This window comes from Opisthorchis viverrini (genome assembly GCF_000715545.1).
Source record: "Opisthorchis viverrini unplaced genomic scaffold opera_v5_22, whole genome shotgun sequence".
Taxonomy (NCBI): Eukaryota; Metazoa; Platyhelminthes; class Trematoda; order Opisthorchiida; family Opisthorchiidae; genus Opisthorchis; species Opisthorchis viverrini.
The window spans coordinates 1,339,941-1,345,940 of record NW_008751678.1 but is presented as its reverse complement, the minus strand read 5'-3'; positions in this window follow the sequence as shown (position 1 = coordinate 1,345,940).

Here is a 6,000-nt window from a genome sequence, read left to right as displayed (position 1 = left end):
AACTGAACTGAGAGGAATGCACTTGAGGTTCTTCAGTACATTTCGTACCCTTTTCTTCTGGTTCTGCAAGAGTCCAGAGCTTTCCCCGGCTAGCTATTTTTCGCCAGGGGTGTTTACTAGCACCTTTTCGTTCATTTTTTGGGATCCGTACATTCATGAAATGCACACATTTCGATGGACCAGAAAGCTACTGTTCGAAGTGGCACCTGACAATAGACTTGGTTTAGGTGGACAACATCGTTTTGTTATTCGACAATCACCCGCCTGTACAGTCTTCTCTAAACAGACTGTCTGAAGTGGATTCTTATTTCAGCGTGCGTTTTGCCCATTCACTTACCTGCGTCAGAAAATTTGAACTCTCTGTACACAAGGCAATTGTGCGAATAACGTTTATGTTTGCGAAACATGACCCCTGTGGTTTGTGGGCGCTACACTCCCCTCACCTTTGATCACCAGTAGTCTTTTATTACGGCAGGAGTCAGCTGGCTGCCGCGTGTATGCAACAAGGTGGTGCGTGGTTGAGTAAAAGGTAGTGAAAGAGAATCACTAGATCAGTAATACTTATCAGATTAAGGCAAAGACACCGTTTACCAAAGGAAGCGCTGTTTTTCATTCTAACCCATGCTGACGAAAGATTCCAGCAGGACAGGCCGTGACTGGCTGCGCAGGATAAAGGTGGCTATGACCCAGCCCTGGGGTCACACTTCCCTGGCTTGAGCCCACGTCATTATTCTTGAACACAAACCTTGTAGAACAAGACCGTTAACCTTGTTTATTCTGTCGCTGTCAAAACGGACTATCCGACCAAAGCTTGTATATCATAGGTTGGGTTTATGTTGAGTGGGATTTGCCAATGAATTCTAGTCAGTCCCGCTAGTTCTATCTTACCACGGCATGATGCTCAGATGTGTTTATCTCCTTGCTATTCCCTCTTCTCCATCACCCTCTCCAAATACTTTGGGTTCCTTTACTAGATTCCTACCTATTCTCTCAGCTTTTCACTTGGACATACTCCTCATGGTTGTATGACAGTCAATCACTAGTGTTCACTACTAGTCTGTTGCTCTCAGTGATGATGGCATTCCAGCCAGAATGGACCGACGATCCGTGTCCACCAGATGTGCGACAATCATAGTGGTCACATGTTTTGTCTGTCTGGTTCCAATGCAGTGTGGCAGGTTCTTCGTAATCCTTTGACATGGACACCGAGTAATACAGCCCACCTTGTTTGCGAATGATTCTCAAATGCCATCAATAGCGCACTGGAAGTCAGTCAGTATGACTGCAGAGCAAGACCGGGCTCTGGTTTTTAGGAGCCAGAGGTGGTGTAAAGATCCAAGTGAGCAACTGGGTTTGCTCATTTGGCAACAGGTCCGTTCTCGCAAGCATGAGGAGGCTTGTACAAACCGCTGCAACCCCGATAAGGTCAGCGTTGAGGAGATGAGACCAAGTTGGTTGTTTGGTCATGCATTTGACTGGTACCGCCAATATAACCTACTAAAACTTTACTTCGCATAAATCCATTTGTGGTGGAGAAAACAGTGTACAGAATAATCCACCGCTCAATCTTTTGAGTTCTTCACATCAACTGCTACGTCCGAGTGATCTTGCAACATATTTCGGAAAGAGACTGGCACCGATTTCGATCTTTTACTTGTGTAGTGTATACCACACCAGGTGTACCGTAACCGTATACTCCGTCGTAAAATTTCTATCAACTGTTTTTAAAAAGAACGCTTACTTCCGCATTCACTGATCCCTGCATCGAGCACAATCATGCGTTTCTGGGAGTAATCGCTTTTTTGGAGCCCGAAAATACAGTTCTTCTGTAGCACGTGGTTGATTGCGACTAAAGCACCCTGTCCAACCCGGTTTACTGGTCCACGCGTGGTGACAGTCTCACTTTGTCCGATAGAATGAACAATTGTTGGAAAATAACCCTAGTGTCCACCTTCCGCTTGACCCACCAAAATTATAGATCACGCCATACAGTAATGATATTTGTATATTTCTATGAGTACAAAGATAGATAAAGACAAGATAAGAAATATTCGCCCCGTAGAAAAGTATATATCACATCCGCTACTGTGTTGTGCTGGAAAAGTGGTAAGAAAGTACCCGGTCGATGTATTCGTTGTTCCCTTCAGCCTTGGCAGCATGCTTCCCACTGAGATTTGTTGTGTACCACGGCATTGTCTTGTGTTGTGTGTGGGCTATACAATTAGAGACTTGTTTCCAGCATGTATTTCGAACTGTCGGCAGATCTTCGACTGGAACTTTCAAAAGACAACCTACTCAACCGCAGTAGGGAGTCGTACTGTTTTGGATCAGGTAGTGGCATCGAACTGCATCGATTTGAGAGCAGTTTTGGGCGTCGGAGACGTAGTTGTATCAAATTGCTGGCACGGTGTGATCTATCAGAACGTGTCCGACTCGAATGAGGACGTTTCCCCTTTGCTGAGGGTTTGAGTGATCCATCTCCTATAATGCTATCAGGTCTGGCATAGATATGCTCCTCATCTTCAGAAAATTCAGTCAAGTCTTCTGTGCCATCTTCGTCTTCCTCACTGGTCGTAATAAAAGGGAATGAGCAGGTTCGTAAGTTCAGTGGTTACCCCTAATACTACTTCTGATAGCGGACAGATATAGGTTAGTTGGGTAGTGCGTTTGCAAGCAAATAATCACCCAGCGGAAATCAAAGTAAATTTTAGAGTATACTGAAAGAAGCAATGACACGCTAACTGAAACAAGGTCGCCTCTATGTAGCTTTGGCAAACTTGAGTTTGTCTAATTAGCTCGCTGGTCGGTCAATCTAGAGACAGAAGCGCATATTAACACCCAAACAGGTAGAAAAACGGAGTTCATGAATCTTAGAAGCATCCTCTAGATCTGAGCCCCCATTGCATGCTAGTATGAATCCAGCACCAGTAACATTGGAGGATTTTTTTGTTTTTAGGGATTGCTGTTACCTGGTAACAGCCCAGTAGAAGGACCGTTAATGTCCTCTGGTAACCTGTGTAAAGATTCATTCATCACGTTGAACTTGACCATTGTGTGTTCAATGTTCAACGAGGCACTCTGATGTTCACGAACTGGGCGTTATTTTGGTGTACATCCGAAAACCATACAGTCCTCGTAATTCAATGGACGATCGTCATCAGTCAGGTTCTATTGATTACTTAGTCCTGGCTGTTTGTAATTGGACGGAGAATAGCTCATGTGTATGCCGATAGAGTATACTATTGTCAAAGCAGCAAACGATTCCAAGTATGCCACATCAAATGGTTTCAGAGATAGCCCAGCCATAATAATCAATAAGCAAAGAGAAGCACACCCATTCAGCCAACAACATTCGATCAATAGCTAAGTAATGGTAATTTGCGATCGGCAAGCAGAAGGGCAACGCATGTGAACAGCTGATTTGAATAAAAAAGGGGCAATGCGATTGTGCTTGAGGTGTACCAGATATAAAAATGCATTTCAGAAATCACGAAGCTAAAAGATTACATCCAGTTAGTTTAAAGCATACCGGCTTGCTTCTCTGGTAGGGTAGACTGGCGTTCCCTGTATCCTGGATTTCACCGCGGTAAAGACTATATTTGTCATATACCTCTCCACTGACCATCCTCGTAAACTTTTTTTGAATTCCCGGACAATGGATATCCGATTTGACCTCAATAAGCCATGTCCAAGTTAACTCTCAGTATGACATTTCAAACCCGCCGGGTAGTTTGAAAGTCTGCTTTTTTCTCCACGTTGAAATATTAATTGGATAGTATACAAACAGCGAATACAAACCGTAGGAGTGGAGAATATTTTTAAAATCCACAGCCAGAATATTTATGAAAATCAATCAGTCACAAAAAACAAAACCTATGATTGTTTGTCGGCTTTGTATCTAAGCATAATGACGAAACAGCGTGTATCGAATTGTATCGTTTTTCAGTTAAGCATTCCGTAGACGTGTCATCCATACGTTTACCACTGTACAATCAGATAATATTTGCATTTACCGTGTTTGGGACTATTGAAGTTCTCGTGCACGTACAGACGCACATAAATATATCAATTCGTTAGCTTGATACGATTACCAACTAAAGCCACGCACCGTTAGCGTCGAAACTGGTAGAGCTCGGTCGTTCTGTCAGGGATCGGTAGCATCACAATTTTTACGACTTCACCTGTTTTCACTCGATTCTTACCTTGAGTCACCCAATCCGATAGCTCAGCCTCAAAATGACGATAAAGAATCATATGCTTAAACCTTCTTGTAAGATTTCCATCGCAGTTTATGAAAAGTGAAACGACTGCGCGCAAGTGCCTATACCACCAACGCTTCAAACCAATGTTGTCCAGAGTAAGCCCTACGTCATTCCTTAAGAACGCAAAAGTAAACAGCAAAGACAAATAGGGCATTCCAAGCTTAACACGTTCGTAGGGGAAACATCTTTCAGCAGTATAATCAGCTAGCATCATAGAGCTCTGAAACGCTGTTCATTCAAAATCCGACAGGTAAGTGTTGTGGCGTCCCAGATTCGCCTATGTTGTTCAGAGTATGCACCGAGGGTCTTCATTAAACCTATGTAAATCGCACCTATACTACCAGTTTGGTCGTTCATCTTTGGGGACGGGCTGAGCACTACTGGAGCTGTATGACACTCACCCTGAGAATGAATATATGCGGTTAAAAGCTGAGAGACAAGTGTTGGCTCGAATTTCCCGCATGCTGGACGGAGAAGCATATGATAGGATACCCTTATGGCTTCGCGCGACTGAACAGCTTAGGTGCTCTTAGATGTAACAAGATTAGGATCACTATCTCTCCAGTGTGCTCATTGACGGGATCTCTTCAGTTGGTGGCGAGACGTTTGCAACACTTGTTGGCACACTAACAACCAGACAACTTACTCGAGCTACCCATATTCCACAATATTAGCAATATTTCACGAAATACACGTGACTGCAAACTAATTTGGTCTTATCAGGCGACTTGACTTTATCCCATACTAGTTTACGCTATTCTTCAACTGAAAATGCTGCCGCCTGATGTTTCAGCACGTACGATAGTCGAGATGCCATATTATATTTTCTTGACGGAGTACTAGGGAATCAGTAAGTGAATGAGTGTATTTCACGAAATGGGTACAATTTGAGTTCAAAAGGAATTTAAGGCTGACGAAAACTCGGGACGTGTGTATACCTAATGAGACTTGAGAAGAACGAAACCGGTCGTGTTGCTTTCAGAAACTTAAGGGACAATGTCCCGTCAAGAAAGTTAACAGTATTTGTTACCAAAGATCGACACCACATAGATGATAGATGGAATCCCATATGACGAATCTGTCGCGTGTCTGAAATAGTGGAATAGATGTTCGGCTTTCCCATAAGTTGAAAATATCAAGACGAACAGTGAGCCAATGGCTAGATGAATAGTTGTGAAGAACAACCTAGAAGCAGAAAACCGTGGAAAGGCCACATTCAAGCTTTCGAACTACAGTTTAACTCCCTCAAAACCCATAAGATCAACTCAGCATTATCTGAGGTTATGCGAGTGCTGCTCGAGTGGTCCGTGATAATATGGACAATGTAGGAGGCTACACATTGTTTCTCATCGTCCTACTTCACATAACGATATAATCTTGAGTTGAAAGTAGTTCTGCGGTGGAAAGACCAAATGTGATCCATGACCGGGTATTATTTGCATCTAACTAGCTGTCTCGAGAAACCTACTTGTTTGCTCTCTAAACGATCACCTGAGATAGGACTAATTGGCTGTCTCGAATATACGTTACCTACACGTGGTGACCAGCTGCCACGTCTGCACAAGTCGCGATTCAGCGCAACCATGCATCCTAGATGGTTCCGGAACCAAAATCAATCGGATCAGTGGTAGCTAAAAGCACGTAACCTCCAGTTTAATGATTAACTAGGACCGCTTCTCTCCTCCAGCTGTTCCATCCGTAAGATAAGCGAACTGCTGATACAAACGTCTACCTTTTT